Source organism: Camelus ferus, chromosome 28 (assembly GCF_009834535.1).
Source record: "Camelus ferus isolate YT-003-E chromosome 28, BCGSAC_Cfer_1.0, whole genome shotgun sequence".
Taxonomy (NCBI): Eukaryota; Metazoa; Chordata; class Mammalia; order Artiodactyla; family Camelidae; genus Camelus; species Camelus ferus.
This window is the reverse complement of record NC_045723.1, coordinates 7,686,593-7,706,408: the sequence shown is the minus strand read 5'-3', so window position 1 is coordinate 7,706,408 and position 19,816 is coordinate 7,686,593. Positions and strand designations below refer to the sequence as shown.

The following is a 19,816-nucleotide window of genomic DNA, read 5'->3' as shown; positions in this document are numbered from 1 at the left end:
AGTTAAAAGTGGGTACCTTGGGCAGGATGGCAGGCTTATGGGTGGCTTTTATTTTCTCATTTGTGCCTTTCTATTTATCTCAAATGCTTACAAAAGTAAACAGAATGCCATTAAAAAAAAAAAAGTAAAAAGAAAAAGAAACAGAATACCCACTAGGCTGACTATCATCAGAAAACAGATAATAACCAGTGCTGGCACAGATGTGGAGAAATTGGAGCCCGCATACTCCATTAATGGGAATGTAAAATGGTGCAGCCACTTTGGAAAATAGTCTAGCAGTTTCTCAGGTGGTTAAATATAGAGCTAGCATAACACCCCAAAATTCCTCTCCCACGTATATTCCCAAGAGAAATGAAAACATAGGTCCACATGAAAACTTGTCCGTAACAAATGGATAAGCAAAATGTGGCATGTACATACAATGAAATATTGTTCAGCCTTAAAAAGGAATGAAATTCTGAAACATGCTACATGAGTGAAACTCGAAGACATTGTGCTAAACAAGATGTCCGATGCAAAAGGGTGAATTTTGTATGATTCTACTTTTATGAGGCACTAAGAGGCAAGTTCATAGAGACAGAAAGTAGAATGGTGGTTGCCAGGGAGCTGGGGGGAGGGAAGAATGAGGAGTAATTGTTTAATGGGTGGAGTCTCAGTTGGGGGAGATAAAAAAAGTTCTGGCAACGGGTGGTGGTGACGGTTGCATGACAATGTGAATATACTTAATGCTCCTGAACTGTACACTTCAAGAATTATTAAAATGGCAAATTTTATCTTTAGGTATATTTTATCATAATTTTTAAGATTACCAAAACTTTAAAAAAGAAGTGGAACTAAAACAAATACAGTTTGATCAATGTAAGCATTTTATACGTTTAATTAACTATTCTATGACAATTAAAAAGTGGTTAAAGGGGTAACTTTTATATTATGTCTATCTTACCACAATAAAAACATTTGTACTTGAATATTCACAGCCGCACTCTTCACAATAGTCGAAAAGTGGAAACAACCCAAAATTCCATCAACTGATGAACAGATAAACAAAATGCAGTATATCCGCTCAATGAAGCCTTATTCAGCAATAAAAAGGAAAGAGGTTCTGATGCGTGCTACAATGCTAATGAACCTTGAAAGCATTCTGCTACGTGAAAGGACACAAAGCACAAAGGTCATATGGTTGCATAATGCCGTTTATATGAAATGACCAGAATGGACAAGTCCATGGACAGTGGAAGTGGTGGCTGGAGCTGGAAACATTTGTCCTGAGGAGTAAACGTGGAGTTGCTGCCGGCTGGGTTTCTTCTGGGTGTGATGGAAACATTCTGATTGTGGTGGGGGTTGCACAGCTCTGTGAACATGTCGAAAGCTACAAATTGTACAATCTAAATGAGCAACTAGTAGGGTATGTGAATTCGGTCTCAATGCAACTGTTACCAAAAACAGTAAATGGGGAAAAAAGGCAATCTGTAAAGGCATAAGCAATTTTAAATAATTTTGAAATGCTAGATGGTCGAGACACAGATTCAACAGTAAAAGAACAACAAATAAAACCATTTAAATCCAGGGCTGACCTCTCCGTGAGATGCCACGTTGATCAAACAGCTTTTGGTTCCACAGGGCAAGGGGAACTTGTGTGGTTCAAGGCTGCTAAGTTCTGAATGTTTGTGTCCCGACCTCACCCCCAACCCCCGCAATTCATATGCCGAAATCCCAGTCCCCAAGGTGATGGCGTTAGCAGGTGGGAGCCCTTGGGTGTGATTAGGTTATGAGGGTGCCGCCCTTGTGAATGGGGTTAGTGCCTCCTAAAAGAGGCTGCTCAGAGCTCCCAGCCCCTTTCTCCTGTGAGGACATAGCCAGAAGACAGCTGTCTATGAACCAGGAAACAAGCCTTCAAAATGTTAGGTAATTAGGTAAGTAGGGGCACCGGGCAGGCAGGTGGAGGAGAGGGAGGAGGGTCCGGAAGACGGAGTTGTCCCCGCCTCCAGCATAAAGGGCTTTCCTTCTAAACACGTGCCAGTGAGAAACCGGTTAGAAAACCCAACAGCCACGACTGCAAGGTAGCAGAAAGGACTTAACCGGACGTGAACCAGTGCTCATTGTATTATAATTAGCCTTGCAGTTCAGGCCCCCCCACGGGTTCTTCTGTGTGCATCATGGGTAGGACATGCGCAAAGGGGCCAACATGACTCTGCTCCAGGGACAAGAGCCACCAGTCAATCAAGAGACCATGTCTAAGCGAGGGTGTGAGAGGAAGGGAGACAAAACCCACTGCTTTTCCCCTTGGCTCAGCCCGCCTCCCGCTCTTGGAGGTGTACCTTTTCCTTTTCTAAATAAAACTTCCAAAGTCTTTCACTACACAACTCACCATCTCTGGACTGTAAACTTATGTTGTATGTCAAGAATCGGGGTCTTTACCTTTTTGGGGTAGCGGACACTGAATCCGCCAGCTTCTTGAACTTGCACTTCCCAGCGTCCAGGATGGTGGGAGATAAATTTCCATGGTTTATAAGCTACCCAGTCCGTGGTATTTTGTTTCGGCAGCTTCAAAGGACCCAGACAAAGGTCAAGCATCGCACAGCCATCCTCAGGCAGTCCCAGCAGACTGAAGGCTTCCAGCCGAGGGGCACCCGAGAAAACGGGGACGGGGGGGTGGAGAGTATGTGCCCAGGACATCTACCCTGGATGGGGACACTTACAATGGTTTATAAATGCATGAAATGTCACATCAAAATCTCACGGGTGGGAAGGGGTAAGTTGGGAATCCAAGATTTGCAGACACTAACTACTATACATAAAATAGATAAACAACAAGTTTCTGCTGTGTAGCACAGGGAACTATATTCAGTATTTCGTAGTAACCTATAATGGAGAAGAATATGAAAAGAAATATATGTATGTATATGGATGACTGAAACATTATGCTGTACACCAGAAATTGACACAATGCTGTAAACTGACTACACTTCAATTTTTTTAAAAAGCGTTAAAAAATTTTTTTTGCATATGCCTCTGCCACTCAGGAAAAAAAAAAATCCTGGGTACCAGTATGGAGTGACTGCCTCCGGTATAAGAGTGTCGTTCTTGCATCTTCTCCACTCTCCCCATCTCCGCCCTTCCCTGACTCCTGGGTGGCTACTCTCACTTGCTTTCTCTGCCTGGCCCCTCAGGTACACCCAACCCCCTACTTAGGGTTTCTAAGGGAAATAGGGGAGTTGGCTCCTCAACCCTTCTCTTTGGTTTGAGGGAGAAAGAGATGGGGGGGTCACCCTGTGGCTTCTTTTCACCTTTAAAAAATGTTTTGCAATTCTTGGCTAAATTTAAAATGTGAACCAGGAAAGAAAAGGCACGGTGGGGAGAGAGGCAGGGGACAAAGCCCCTCCCTGGAGGGAAGACAAGTCTAGATTTAGAAACTGCCAGGAGCTGGTTCCTCCCACTGCCTTGGCCTTGAACATGCAGTGAAGGAGGACTTCAGCCAGGACTTAGGAGGCACTGGAGGTCCCGCCTTTGTGGTGGCCATGTGGCCGTTACACTTTGGTTTCAGTTTTAAGCACGTGGCTTTAAAGGGGACTTTCCCCGTCAGAGCAGGAAGAGTTGACAACTGGAACAGCCCCAGAGCAAGGAGCAAACCGAGCTGAACTCAAACAGCTACAGCTGGCGAGCTGTGAAGCCCGAGATGCTGGAGTTACCCGCACAGCTGCAGCCAGCAGCTGGGGCCAACCAGGCGCCCATCAGGTCGGAGCCTCGGGACCTGACACGGTCCAAACCCCGAGGCTTGTGAAAGCACAAAGCCTTTCGCAGGGAGTGGAAAAGGAAATGAAAGTTAACATTAGGTTGAGCAGCTACTGGTAACACTGAAAATTCAAGTCTAGTCGATGTGAAGAAAGACGGCTTTCTGGTGGAGGATACAGGATCATTGCAACGGAATCAGCCAGGTACACCCTTCCAGAGACACAATACGCGATCCCCCTCCTTATCCTCAGTGAAGGAAAGTAGGGAGAGGGGTGTTATTAAAAAAAAAAAAAAAAAAAAGACACCACATTTAAAAAGATACTACATTAAAATTTCAAATGGTAAAAAGTACACAGTGACATTTCCCTCTCCTCATTCCTTGGAAACCCAGTTCCTCTCCCCAAAGGAATTCTAAGGTTTTTTTGTTTCCATCCAGAGCTAGTTTGTACATATACAAGATACATATATAATTTTTCCTCCTTTTTTCTTAAAAGGACAGCATATTGTAACACAGTTCAGACACTTGCTTTTTCACTTTCCAGTATATCATGGAGAATGTTCCAGAGCAGCATATACAGAGCTTCCTCTCTGATTTTATAGTTGCATAGTATTCCTTTGTGTTATCTGTGTTATCACACCATCTTTTTTTTTAATTAACGTTGAACATTAAGATTATTTCCAGTCTTTGTTATTACCATCAGTGCTACAGTGAAAAACCTTGTATATATGTAATTTCTTATATATACAAGGAAAAATACAGTCCCTGAAGAGAAGATGCTGGAAAACATTTGCTAGTTATTGCCAAACTTTCCTAAATAAAATCCGTGCCCAGACTCACAGACACAGAGAACAAACTGATGGTTACCAGGGTTAGGGGAGGGAGAGGGAAGAGATAAATTGGGAGTTTGAAATTTGCAGACACTCACTACCATATATGAAATAGATAAACACCAAGGTCCTACTGTACAGCACAGGGGACTATGTTCAATACCTTGTAGTGACCTATAATGAAAAAGAATATGAAAAAGAATATGTGTATGTATGTGTGTGACTGAACGATGATGCTGTACACCAGAAATTGACACGACGTCGTAAACTGACTATACTTCAATTAAAAAAAAAAAATCCGTGCCAACTTTACCCTCCCCTTTGCAATACGGGGCCCGTGTTCCAGGCACAAATTGAGATGATTGCAACCCCCCTGGGTGCTGAGAAACTGCACAAATGGCTCAGCCGCGGGGGAAAAGGCTGCTCCTTCCTTCCAAAGCTTTTCCTTTGTACCTTTATTCTTTGCAGTCATCAGATTCAAGACGGTCATTTGTTAAGGCAATCTCCCCAACTCTGGCTTGTGAACCCCCCAAAAAACTAACTTTAGGCCTTATCTACCCTCATACTTCCAGTACCCGGTCCAGAGTAGGTGATCAGTAAATGTTTATAAGATGCGTGAGCAAATGAATAAACTGGGCTGCTAGCTCCCATCTAGGAAAAAGAATTGGAAACCTGTAGAATAAGGGCTAAGGCTGGAATAACCTTAAGAGATTTCTTGACTCCCTGAACTATCCTGTGTTTTGGGTTTTGTCTCCTCATTTGTCTATCCCTAGAGAGATTAGCAGCTAAATATCAAAGACCAAAACTTTGCAGGCAGCTGGAGGATCCTGGCTCGGCCAGCAGGCATCTTCACCCTTTGGGGCCCCCTGAACCGTACAGCCGAGATGCAGCTTCCACCCAAGTCCCAGGCCGTGACTCAGTGGTGCCGTGTTTCCATCCTGCATGGAAGGATTTCCCAAAAGCTGCCAACTACCAGGCACTTGGCTGTCTGAGCTCTGCCTGGGTGGGGTTTCAGAGCTTTGCCCTCCCACCCAAAGTGAACATTTGTTGCTTCCCCAAACACCCCAAGGATTCATTCCTCCTTATCCAGCACAAGAGCCTGCTGCTGGCCCTCGACCTCAGAGGTGGGTTCAGGGGCCAACAAACAATCAGACTGGCCGCATGGGAGGGACCCTCAGGGCCGTGCTGAAGGCTCTTCTAGATAAGAGGCTCGCTCATTCCGCCTAGAACGGCCAGAAAGGAATGGGCTGGAGCTACTGCAGCCATTTTTTTGCCACCGCGAGCTTGCCGAGAATAGAGCCTAAAGACAGGAGGTGAGATTAAATCACCAAGGAATGAACTCAAGGTCCTGATATTTCTATCCCACCAGGGCTAAAGTTAGATTTACCCTCCTGGAGTTTTGAGTTATGTTAGCCAATAAACTCCCTTTTTGCTTAAACCTGTGCATGCCAGGTTTTTGGTTTTAGGCAAGAAACAGCCCTAACACGTGACCCCCTGAGCATGGATCACATGAGACACTATTTTGCAAGCTGCCAGAGGCCAGAGCTAGAGGCTTGGCTGTAGGTAAGTGGTTCCTTGTGAAGATTAATGAAAAGAAAAGGTTCCTGGAATACACTGGTGAAGCAAAGACGCTAAGCCAGAAAGAGGTATTCTGCCCTGCACTGAGATACAACAGACGCGTTAGTCATGGAAGAGAATGGGAAGTGGATGAGTCAAAAGCCAGGCCTGGGGGTTGTTAGCTCAGCCCAGGAGTGGCGATGGGGCTGTCAGTCAACTTCTTTGACCGTGAAAGACAATAATAAATGATTTTCATTGTTTGGTGCCACTACACACTAAATGACTGGAACAATCCTCTTTCCCACATCTGCTTTCCTTTCATATCTCCTGCCTTGGTTAGTGCCATTATCACCAAGCTGGAGGGTCCACACACCAGCCAGCAGCTGGACCCAACCATGTGACCTGCAGGTTGGAGACTCAGGACCTGACACAGATCGAACCCTGAGGTTTGTGAAAGCACAAAGCCTTTCATAGTAGGTGGAAAACCTACATGTATCTTTGGTTTTTGGTACGTAATACATCTGGGTTTTGTCCCTTGGAATCTCCAGGAGAATAAGAGTGTCTTTTGTATATTAATGAAATGACTGGCAGATGGGGACCCTTAGACAGACCTAGATGGGATGGGTGCTGGTCACCTGAAAGACCAAGAAATAATTAGGGACTTGTAACTTTCAGTCTTAACCCCCGACATCTGGGAAGGGAAAAGGGGCTGGAGATTACCAACAGCCAATGATTTAATTATCCAGGCCTCTGTAATAAAACCACCGTGGAAATCCTTAAATGACGCAGGTCAAAGACCTTCTGGGTTGGTGGCATGTTGAGGTGTCAGGAGGTGGCACACCCAGAGGGCACAGCCATACCACCTCCCCCCAACACCTTGCTTGCCCTACGCATCTCTTCTGTTTTCTGTCTTTAAAAAAAAAATGGGGGGAGGTAGTAATTCAGTTTAATTTTTAATTTTTTTTTAAATAGAGGTACCGGGGATTGAACCCAGGACCTCGTGCATGCTAAGCACGCCCCCTGCCCCTGAGCTATGCCCTCCCCGCATCTCTTCTGTTTGGCTCTTCTTGAGTTGTGTGCTTTATAATAAACTGGTGAATGGGAGTAAAGTATTTCCCTGAGTTCTGTGAGCCATTCTAGCAAATTACTGGCCCTGTAGAGGGGGTTGCAGAAGCCCCCCACTGACAGCTGGTGGGTCAGCGGTGCAGGTGGGAACCTGGGACTTGCCTTTGGCGTGTAAAGTAGAGGCAGACTTGTGGGGCTGAGCCCTTAACCTGCGGAGTCTGACACTAACGCCTGGGAGATATTGCCAGAATCGAATCGAATTGTTGGACACCCCTCTGGGGTCTGGAGAGTTGGAGAACTGGCTGGTGTGAGGGAAAAACCCTCACGCTGGTTGTCAGAGTACTGTAAGTAAGAACGGTTCAGACCTCCCCTACTTCCAAACCGGAGAACCTGGCGTCGTCTTAGATGCCACCCGCTCACTGCCCGCCCTCAGCACCGCCCCGCCCAGTCACTTGACAGGTTATCCTGAGTCAACCTCCCAAATAGCCCTTATTTCCCCCCTAAGCCTTTTGTTCATCTGTTTACTCATCCAGCCCGGTATTTACTCATCACCTTTCCCATGCCATGTTTTTTATACCAAGTGTTGGAAACCAAAGATTAGGGAGATCTGGCCCCTGCCTTAGGAAAACCACAGTCCAGAGGTAATTTAGAAACACAAATACAATCATAAGGCAATGGAAAGAGGGGAAGGGTGCAGCTCAGTGGTAGGGTGCATGCCTAGCATGCATGAGGTCCTGGGCTCAGTCCACAGTACCGCCATTAAAAAAAATAAAAAAACAAGTAAATAAGCGTAATTACTTTCCCCTGCAAAACTAACTAACTAACTAACTAACTAACTAACTAACTAACTAAATAAATAAATAAATAAATAGAGCAATGGAATTCACACAGAGACAGAGAAATGCCCTGCTCCTCACGGAGCCCAAAGCAGGGGTCCCTGACCGAGCTGGGAGTGGCTGGGGACAGGGTGAGGGTGTCAGCTAACTTTTCTTGGTTTTCAGTTTGCAAGTTTAAAGACCAGAGTGGGGGTGAGTATAGCTCAGTGGTAGAGCACATGCTTAGTGTGCATGGGGTCCTGGTTCAGTCCCCAGTCCCCCCCGTTAACAACAACAAAAGAGCAAAATAGTGGGGGAAGGTACGGCTCAAGCGATAGAGGGCGTGCTTAGCATGCAGAAGGCCAGTTCAATCCCCGGTACCTCTTCTAAAAATAAATTTAAAAAAAAACCTATTATCTCTCCACAAAATTTTAAAAAATCAAATTAAGAAGAGCAAAATAAATAAATAAAAGTTTAAAGGCTGAAGGAGAACTGGCCATGCCAAGAAGGAAGAAGGGCACATAAGCAGAGCGGGCAGCTTGGAGAATGGCCCAGAGGTAAGGGCAGCGTGGACAAGAGATGGTTAACTGCTCTCCCCACCCATTCTCCTCCGCCAGAAAGTCTCTCTAAAGCTCAAATTTGACTTCCTGGCTGTAACCCTCCACTAGTTCCCCTTCCTGATCTGTGGCCTCTCAGCCTCACCTCTCAGCTTCTTAGGGTGCCCCTGGCAGTATTTCCCGTCTCTGGACCGTCATCTCTGCTCCTCCGTCTGCCTGGAACGTCCCGCCTACCTTGCTTGATGTGGCGAACTCCTATTCGCACTTCAGAGTGACTCAGCTGTGGCTCAGACGCGACTTGTTGCACAAGGATCCCCTCTCACCGGCACTCACCTCTGTGGCGCACGTATTCCAGGGCCGGGAACTCCACTTGTTTGCAAGTCTCCCTCCTGCTCCGGCTGTGAGGGGCACGGGCACCAGGACTGGCCTGCAATGGCTCTCCAGCAAGGCTCTGACTTCTCAGCTGACCTACCTCCTCTTTCTCCGTGAATCTGTGTAGACTCCCACTTAGAACCATGTGATGCTGTGGCTTAGAGGCACTGGGTAACAGTGACTGTGATTATGAGATTGTCCTACTTTATGTAACATACGAATTTATGTACATTATGACTAAGACTAGTAAAATTCGTTTGTATTTAAAAAAATTGCAATGAAGGGTAGAGTGTGCGCTTAGCATGCATGAGGTTCTGGGTTCAATCCCCAGTACCTCCATTAAAAATAAATTAATTATAAAAATAAATAAGACTAATTACCTCCCTCCCCCCCAAAAAAAATCCCAAACGCAGCTGAATTGTATTTAATTACAAAAGCAAAGCTCTCTCTGTGGACAGCATTCAAGCAATAAGCTAAGAAAGACAGCCCATCTGTACCAGCCTCCCACTTCCTGAATCCTAATCACAGATATGACAATTATTAAGTTCTGGGTATGTGTCCTTTAAGACTTTTTCAGGCCGATACAAATGTGTCTGCAATTTTGCACACACCACCCCCAAAATACACGTATGTATTTAAACAACTTGATGGATCTCTTTGTCAAAACATGTAATCCTATTTGGTTCTCTTTAATAGCCGCATGGTAAGAGTTCATCATATCAGAGGTCAGCAAACCATGGCCTCCAGGCCAGAGACGGCCGGCCCAGCACCCAAATCAAGTTTCACTGGCTCACAGCCGAGCCCATTCATTTCCGCATTGTCTGGGGCTGCTTTTGCAGGACAGCAGTTGAGATGAATAGTTGCATCCGACACACAAAGCCTGAAACATCACTATCTGGCCCTTTACAGAAAGCATGTGCCAAACCCCGCACTGCATGGCTGTCCGTGCTCTATTTAATTAGCCCCTTATTAATCACATTTACATTGTTTCCATGTGTTTGCCATTACAAACAATTCCACCATCGACACTTTTTTTTCTCCAGCGTTACACCAGTTGATTAACCACCACCGTGGGGATCCATGAGTGAGAACATGACCCAGTGTGAACCCAGTGTGTCTACACAGAAAGATTTCCTTTCAAGAGGAGTCATCAAGTTAACAAACCCAGTGGCTCATGGGGGAAATTCTGGGATGATGAGCAACTGCCAAAAGTCACTGAGATCTTGTTTTCATGAAAACAAGACACTCACCCACCAAAAAACATCAGAGCACCCTCCAGGGTCCAGGATTAAGTGAAATTTCAGGGATATAAGACAATGAAAAATAGACACTAGCAACCAATGGCTTGTTCTCCATGGTGGTGGGACATAAAGGAGCCCAAAAAGGGAGAAAAGAAAAGGAAAGGAAATTACTGATTACCCACCTTGTGTGCCAAGCATGTGAGCTGGATGCTGTATATACAGGCATGGTCCTCCAAGTGTTAGCTGACCATTATCACCTGTGCATCAGCCAGTCAGAACAGATGCAGACCTTAAGTAACCGGCATCACTGAACCGGTGCGAATAGCTGAATATTGTGCTGCCCACATTTAAGCCTTGATTTAATCCCCACTGTAATACACCACAGCATGTCGTGGTTATGAGTGGGAGTCTACACAGATTCATGGAGAAAGAGGAGGCAGGTCAGCTGAGAAGTCAGAGCCTTGGCTGGGAAGCACGAGGCTGTGTCTTTTACCCCACTGTAAAGCACTCGACAGCCGAGAAGAACGGCCCTGGGGGAAAACTTGAACCTGCACAGCATTTACCCTCCTTCAACAAAGCCTTGGGAATGATCCCCTCCACTCCAATTGCCAAAGGCAACCAAAGAAGCAATTACTGTGCACAGTCTCAGCCTGTACTGGGGAATGTGGATACGTGCATGGAGAGTCAAAGTTATCCATTGTTACAGATATTTCCCCAAAGAACATCTATTAATGGTCAATAAATGTATAAAAAGATGCTCAGCATCATTAGCAATTAGAGAACAGATCAAAGCCACACTGAGGTAGAGCTTCACTTCCCCTAGGACGGCTCTGGTAAAAGGTGTCCAGTGATGGGGTGGGGGGCACAGCTCAGTGGTGCAGCGCTGCTTAGCATGCACCAGGTCCTGGGTTCAAGCCCCAGCCTCTCCATTAAAAAAAAAAAGATGGACAACAGTAAGTGTTGGCAAGGACGTGTGGATGCTGGGGAGCCTTCATATATTGAAGATGGGAATGTGAAATAGTGCAGCCACTGTGGGAAAACAGTTTGGTGGTTCCCCAAAAAGATAAACCGAGAGTTCCCTACCCGGCAACTCTACTCCTGAGTGTATACTCAAGAGAAACAGAAGCACATCCACACAAAAACTTGTACGCAAACATCCACAGCAGCATTATTCAATTAGCCAAAAAGCGTAAAAAAACACAAATATCTATCGACGGATGAATGGGTAAACAGAAGGTGGTGTATGCACATAAGAGAGTATCATTCACCCATAAAAAGAAATGAATGCGGGGGGGAAGGGATAAATTGGGAGTTTGAGATTTGCAGCTACTAACTACTACATATAAAATAGATAAACAACAAGTTCCTACTGTACAGCACAGGTGACTATATTCAATATCTTGTAACAAGCTATAATGAAAAAGAATATGAAAGAGAATATATGCAATGTCTTGGAGTAACCTATAATTAAAAAGAATATACGTATGTATGTGTATGAGTGAAATATTACGCTGTACACTAGACACTGACACAACATTGCAAACTGACCAGACTGCAATTAGTAAATTAAAAAAAAAAAAGAAATGAATGCTACATGCTACAACACAGGGAAGTCTTGAAAACACCGTGCTAAGTGAAAGAAGAGACACAAAAAGCCTCACACATATTGTATGATTCCATTTATGTGAAATGTCCAGACTAGGCAGCTCCAGGGACTGGAAGTGAATTACTGGTAGCCGGGGCTGGAGGGAGGGAGAAAGGGAGTGACGGCTAACAGACTTGGAGATGAACTAGTCGCCCGTAGTGGGCTGGTGGCACAACTCTGTGAATATCCTAAAATCTGCCCAGTTCACCCTTTAAAGGGGTGAAGTCTATGGGAGGTGACTAGCATTCACAGGTACACACTGCTATACCGATGAGCTGCATTGTTGATGTAGCAGTTCACGCCCAATGTTCTCTCTCTTCCGTTTTGGTACCCACTCCTGAGGCCTCCTTCCAGCGAATCCTGCGGGTTCCTTCTGCAAACCCAGCGCCCTGCTCAGCCCCGCCACTGACGGGACCCATTTCATACTGTGCTTCTCCGCTGGTCCTGCGGGCCCCACGCCACACTCCAACCCAGCCCGCCGGCTTTCTTCCAGCACTCAGGGCCCTGCTCAGCCAGACTGCCACCCCGGTGGGGACAAAAGTCAGCGCCGTTCCAGGATGGGAAATGGCCTCATTAAAGAGAGAGAGAGAGAGAGATGGGGGAAGGGAAGGAGGGAAGGAGGGAGACAGGGAAGGAAGGTTCCAGGTCCCTGGAAGCCAAATCTTGCTCCTGACTCATTTATTTATTTGATTTGCCAGAATTTTTCTTGTTTATTTTCTTTCTCTTTCCTTCCCTCCTGGAACCCGCTCATCCACCCATCCCACATTGTTCTTACGGACCAGGCTCAGGACCAGGCCCTGAGAAGGCCTCAGGTCTTCTCTCTCAGGCTTGTTCTTCCCTTCGGTGAAGCTTCTCCGCCTTCTCGATTATTCCCCAATGACCTCCTGCCTGACTCTCCCCAGCGGCCACATGGCCTTGACGGTGGATGTCCTCTCTGTTCCCAGAGTCTGTCAGCAACACCTCAACAACTGGGAAAACCCATTCTTTGTGTCTTACTATTTCAAGGCCCACGTTCACTGGTGTCCAGTTCCCTGCCTAAGAGATGCCTGTTGCCCGCAGTCTATATACAGTGAAGGAAACCTGTAGGTACCAGACACTCTCCGAGAGACCAGCTCCTCAGACTTCCCCGGGTCATTAGGGGAGTGAACAACCCTCAGTCTTCAGGAGGTCACTTGCAGCGAGCAGCAGGAGAGCCGACTTCATGGGGGCACGGAACTGGATGAAAGGACTGTTGGCCACAAGCCAAGGGCAAAGCCAAAGGCACAGACCAGGAGGGAGTCCTGGTTCAGGAAAGGTCCGGGTGAACGTCAGCAACCAGATACGTGGAACACAGTTTGGGGCCACATGGCAGGGGTCAGGGAATGTCCAGCAAGCTTTGAAATAGGCTTACTGTTTTTAACTGCTCTGCCTGCCTCCTTCTTTGGGACCCAAACCTTACCTGCTTTAGTTCCACGGTGACGATGACAACAGTAAGTAACCGTTAAACAGGATCCCTCTGGGCCAGACATCGCACTTGGTGTTCTACATGAGGGAGTACACGCCCCTGGGTGGACAGAGTGACTGTTGGTACTTCTAGGCCAGTGGTCCCTGAGGCCTCCCCATGAGGGTTCTGAAGAGTTGGCCTCAGTGGGATGGGGGACAGCAGAGACTCAGAGAGCGAGCACAGGGCACTGGGTTCCAAAGAGTCTAACAAACTCAGAACCCTGGTTGAGGTAGCCTGAGACAGAGGCCAGCAACAGAGGGACACGGCGAAACTCAGCATCAGGAACCAGGCTGCAGACAGGGATTAGAAAAGGCTTCGGAGGGAGGGCGTGGTGCTACGACACTTAATCCCAATAAAGCGTGGTCTTTTTTTTTTTTTTATTATTATTGAAGTATAGTCGGTTTACAATGCTGCATTAATCCCTGGTGTACAGCATAGTGATTCAGTTATACATGCATACATATATTTCTTTTTCATTTTCTTTTCTCATTATAGGCTATTATAAGATACTGAATATAGTTCCCAGTGCTATATAGTAGGAACCCTGCGGTGTATCAATTTGACACATAGTAGTTAGTATCTGCAAATCCTGAACTCCTCTGATCCTTTGGGATCACTGACATCCAATATTTTCACCCTCCAGCATGAATGCATTGGTGGTTTATCATGAAGCTATTGAAGCTTAAGCTTCAAGGTCTCTTGCTTCCTAAGGCCCTGTGTCTAATTTTGTGTTTCTTTCTTAAGAAATGTAAGCCTCAGGCTCCATCTGCCCTTGAGTGAATGGTTTTCAGAGCCAGGTCTGTGCAACACTGTTTTTAGGAATTACCCGGGGCTAAGGATCCTGGTTTGGGCTCTCAAGTTTTCTTTCAGGGAAACTAGGAACTGGGGCGGGGCAGGGCGGGGTGATGCCCTCAAAGCCACAGGCGTGGCCAGTTCAAAGTTGTTCCCATTACGTCCACCCTCTGCTTAACATCAGCTGGTCCTGCTTCCATTTCCTTTCAAATCAATCCAGGGCCCGGTGGTTTCTGCTGACTCAAGTCCTTGGAATGTGAGACACCCAGGAATTCAAGCATCCTCCCCACAATGTCTCAGGGGCCTTTAGGGCAGGACAGGACCCAGGCCATCCTAATGGATGAGCTGAGGACGTGCAGGAACCCAGAGCCACTGAAGGCAGGCTGCTGGCCATGCAGGGTTTCCCCGGGGCCAGGATGTCTGTCGAGCTCACCAGTAGGTCCACTTTTGTATCTATTTGTCCCGAGGGGATCAGACTCCGCGGAACTGGCTGTTTCACATTCATCCAAGTCATAAGTGACTCAAAACTAGAAGGTTATTAGTATGAGAACAGGACGTCTAACTGGCCAAATAATTGGCTCTGGCCATTTGCTCAGCGGCCTACACTTGGCAGGCAAATCCACAAAGCATCCCAGGTTACAGGCTGGGAACTGAGTGACTGAGCGAGACCAACTCCGAGAGACCAACGCCGACTCCTTCAGGGCAGGTCCTGCTCCTGTGTTGCCCACCTTCACGTCTCCAGCAGCTGGTGCAGCCCCTGACCCACGGGAGGTGCCCAACAAAGACTCAACAAGACGTAAAGAAAGGGGATTAGCTATTCTTGGAAGACATACTGGTTTCCCCTAAAACGAACTGGCCATCCTTCGGACAGTTCTCTCTAAATGAACAGCAGTGGCCAATCGTCTCAGAGCATCTTTGTCCTTGGACAAGGTGGGAGACACACCATCATTTCTAACCTTGCGGCCTCCCCTTTTCGGGATTCCATGCAAGCCACACACACACACAAGCCTTTTGTTATTATGACTCATTGCCTGACGAGCACACACCTTATTAACTTACATTCTGAGGCTCTTTTCCAGAGCTCTTTAATGGGTGTCGGGGAGACAGCTGATACGCTGAGAAGCCACACCCGCAGGCTGCAGGGGATGGCTCACCCATTTAGCATGGATTCCATTCACTTCGCTTTCAAAGGGCCTCATTTGCTGACTTCCCTTAGAGAAACCCATCCTCCTCAAGTCCCATTCTTCCAGGACCTTTCTCTGGGAGTTTGTGAGGTTTTCAGTTAGCATGTAATTTTTTTCCCCCGACGTTCCTTCCTCCCTACTTTCTTCCTTCCTTCCTTCCTTTGCAGGTACTGGGGACTGAACCCAGGGCCTCGTGCATGTTAAGCACGTGCTCCACCACTGAGCTATTCCCACCCCTCTGTATATGCTTTTTGGGCGTAGCTGAAGCAGGAAATGCTCTCATGAAGAATTCGGAGGCTTATGGAGATAAACCATGATGCGCTAGGGAAAACTGCGGATCCGGGGATCAGGCCCCCCGGGCTCTTTTTGGAAAAGTCATTCACTTCACAAATCAGCACCCAGAGCCCTCTGCAGTAACCAGGTGCACAGCGGTCTCCGAGCCTGTAAGTGAAGGACACTCCCTCCCAAGGGCTGCCCTCTGGGAGAGGAAGACGTTTAACTGCAGTCGTGGAGAACTGTAACGTGAATTGGGAGCACTTCACTGGGCGATTCTGCAACTTGGCATGCATACTCAGGATCCTCTTGGGTGTTCTTTCAAATGCAGATCCTCAGGCCCCACCCCTCAGAAATTCTGACCCAGTAAATCCCAGCGAGTGTTCAAGGGCTGGGAAGGTTTTAACAGGCAAGCGCTCCCCACCTCAACCCCCCAGGAAGGCGATTCTACTGGAAGTGGCCCAAGCACACTTGAAGGAAGGGACCAGGAAATGGTTCACAAAGGCAGGGGTCTCCAGCTGATTTTTTAAAGGCGGAAGGAGTAGAAACTTACTAGGCACAGAGGTGCAAAATGGCACGAACTTATCTTCCATTTTGAGAAAACAGAAGGCCCCGAGACACAACTGTCACAGCTCCACCCCTTTAAACCGACCACTTTGTGTCCGTTGATGGCTGTCAGCAGAGAATGAAGTGTCCTACCTCCTGGGGAGAAGTTAACTTCACCTGGGCTCTTCCTCACTCCTCCAACCTCCCCGCTGCCCCACTTGGTCACAGACACAAATAAACACACATGCGAGCACACGCGTGCACACACACACACACACACACACACCCTCCCCTAAGCCTCTAAACACACTGGAGCCTCTCCCATTCCCCAAATCATCAGAAGCAGCCTCTTCACTCTGTGGCCCTCCACTCACCAACTTCTAGTTCCATTTATTTCAATAAGCTTCTTCAAACATAAAAGAAAGGGGGAAAAAAAAGAAACAAAGGGCTATGAAACCCCTACATGTTCACTACAGAAAATTTCAAAACTAAGGGAGGAAAAAAATCCTTTACAATCCACATCATAAGCTCTCATGACACTCAACATGTATCAGAAAGGCAATTCAATTAATTTTGTCACCAGAATGTAAACGTCTCGTGGATGAGGACATGGTTTTTTTCATCCTTGTATCCTCGGTGGGCACAGAAGACTCTCAATAAATATATATAAATTGAACAAATAACATAAATCATTCATATTACACACTAAAGAGTATGCTGCCCATTCAGTCTTTATTTTATGTATTTGCTTTATTAGCAAACAAAAAAGGCGCCATGTATACACATCATTTAGAGAAGGATCACTATGTGTTTGAAGCCTGATTTTCTTATTGAAAACATACCTCAAATATATTTCTAGCTGCTTTGGCTTTGAATAAACCATCATTTATTTAGGTTGTCTTCAATCTTAAAGATTAAAAAAAACCCATTGTGATAAACATCCTTGTATCTAAAATCTTTGCATGTATCAATCATGATTTAAATGAGTTGAAGTGGGATTGCCATATCCAAGACTGGGTAAGACTCTGTGGCTCTTTGAAGTCGTGTTTTGGAATAGTTGTACCAATTCATGTGAATTGTTAGTAATGAAATAGACAAGATTAAAAAAAATTAGTGGTGGAAGAGGACTTTATATTAGAAAAAGCTTCTCTAAGGAGATGATTTTAGGTTAAGGCTGTTACAGGAAGAATTGGGTACAGATGTGCCAGAGACAGGAAAGAAAGGAGACCACTCTGCAGCCATGTAACACGGATCACACAGTTGGGGCAGAAGACAAGCTGAAGTAAGCAGAGGCAGACCCCGCCACGACTTCAGACCTCGGTAGGAATCTGAGTGACAGTCTGTAGAAGATGGCGAGCCATGGAAGGGCTCTAAACAGTGGACTACATGATCCATTGGTGACTCTGAACAATGGCTCTAGGAAGGAAACACATCAAAATAAAACATGGCAGCAACAAGGATGGTCCTGGAGATCGTCATATGAAGTGACGTAAGTTAGACAGAGAAAGAAAAATACCGTATGATATCATTTATATGTGGGATCTTAAAAAATGACACAAATGAATTTATTTACAAAAAAGAAAGACTCACAGACTTAGAAAACAAACTCACAGTGACCAAAGGGGAAAGGGGGTGGGGGTGGGGGTGGGATAATTTAGGAGTTTAGGATTAGCAGACACAAACTACTATATAAAAAGTAGATAAACAACAAGGTCCTAATGTATAGCATGGAGAACTACATTCAATATCTGATAATAATCTGTAATGAAAAAGAATATGAAAAAGCATATATATATATGTAAAAGTGAATCACTATGATGTATACCAGAAACTAACACAACATTGGAAATCAAATATAAAAAATATATACAGCAACGTTTACCTCTGTGTGGTAAGTTCATACGTGATTTTAATTTTTTTCTTTAAAATTTTCTATATTTTTCAAAATTTCTCCAGTAAGCATGTATTATTTTTTATAGTTTTGAAAATTTAGTCAAAAAAGGAAAAAAAAAGCTAACCAGAAGTGGAACAAAGGACAACCGAAGGGAGTATGATTGGTGGTGAGGACACAAAATTCACTGTGAGTCTCGAGGAGGGAGGGTAGCAACCTGGGATGGTTTGGTTGCCATGGGAATGGAGCGAAAGGGGTGAATCTGACCAACGTTTAAGGGATAAAGTCCACTGGTGGCTGACTGGCCATGGGAAATAAACGGGAGCGAAGTCTAGATGACTGTTGGGTTTCATGTTGGGTAACTGACTAGGTCGATGGTGACTCTGCTCAAACCAGCAGAGGATGCAGGAAGAGCACAGGGATGGGAGGGAAGATGAGAGTGGTGTCACTGAAGATGAGTGGCCCACAGCATCAAAAGCCAAGCAATCAGATGAATCAGGTTACAAAGCTGAGGAAGAGGAGTGAGTGACTTTAAGAATTGTGACTATGAAGAAGAGAAAAAACCATAGGACGTTAACCAGAGGGAGCGTAGGATTGGAGTGTTTCTCAGCCAAGGGAAACAAACCAGCAGAGGCTGAGGAGATGTCAAGGAGGTGGTGAAGAGGCAGGATCCAAGATGGGATGAATCAGGATAAGCAGAGGTGGGACTGAACTGGAAGGACATCTCGGCTCTGCTGGGGTGGGAGCGAGGGCACGGGACAGCAGGACGCACTCGTACAGATTCCTCTGGAGGTTCACAGTGGGAAGGGGAAGACGCTTTTGCTGCTTGAACTTTACTCCCTCCGTGCACTGGGTGAGGTTATCTGTTGAGGACGTGGTTGGGAAGCAGTTGAGGCCAGGTGGTGAAGGGCTATAATAATCTGAGAAAGGCAGAGCATACTGATAGGACAAGAACTGCTCAGTGGGACTAAGGCCCAACTGCAGGTGGATCCACTAGATTTTGTAAGAGCTCTTCCCTCACCACCCCGGAATCTGCGTATTTCCACCATTTCTTTACATTGTGTTCTGTACCTCAAGCAGATATATGGGGGGGTGTGTGACTTGTGATGCAATTGATTCAGGATTGGGAGTTTGCAGAGGTGGTACAGCTTGAGAATGAGGGGTCTAAAGAGGTGAAGGTCATGAATAAGAATAGTTTTAGTTGACCCAGAGGGTACACATTGGATCAGGAAGAGAATTCAGTCTGAAAAAAAGGTCAAGTGGAAAGATCACGGGGCGGAGGTACTGAAGTAAAACAGTAGATTTAAGCGGGGAGGGTATAGCTCAGTGGTAGAGTGCCTGCCTAGCATGCACAAAGTCCTGGGCGCAATCCTCAGTAGCTCCATTAAAACTAAATAAATAAAAACCTATTTACCTCCCCCCCCCAAAAAAAATTAATAAGATTTTAAAATAAGAGAGATTTAATGGCAGAGCGAGAAAGCTAGAAAAGCAAGCAGTCACAATAAAACAGGAAATTGTGCATCAGGGCTCCGGGTGTGGTCAGGAGGGGAGCTGGTGGCTGAAGTGCAGGTGCGCGTGGTTAGATTTTGAGAAATTGAGGCATTGCAAGGCTGTGCTTGAAAATCCTCAGGGTGGCAGAATTCTGAAATGAAAACTGTAGAGTTGGAGGCCTCAGTGACTCTGAGGCCCTAGTGACTGTGAGGTTGGCGGAGAGCAGAACTGTGAGACACGAGACAGCACGACACTTTCTGACCCTCCCAAGCCCCCAGGTAGGCGGCAGAAAACTGTGGTTAGCAGCAGGGCCCCTGAAACACAAGGGGACTCAAATCTTGGCT

At 46.1% G+C, this 19,816-nt stretch overlaps 1 long non-coding RNA gene across 1 annotated transcript; it reads right to left on the bottom strand.

The window, feature by feature from the left end:
* Positions 1 to 853: 853 nt before the first annotated feature.
* Positions 854 to 2,859, bottom strand: LOC116660361. The gene is made up of 2 exons (XR_004315801.1): positions 2,419 to 2,859; positions 854 to 1,369 (listed from the first exon to the last, which is right to left on the bottom strand). It is a non-coding gene; the product is annotated as an uncharacterized LOC116660361 (long non-coding RNA).
* Positions 2,860 to 19,816: the final 16,957 nt, after the last annotated feature.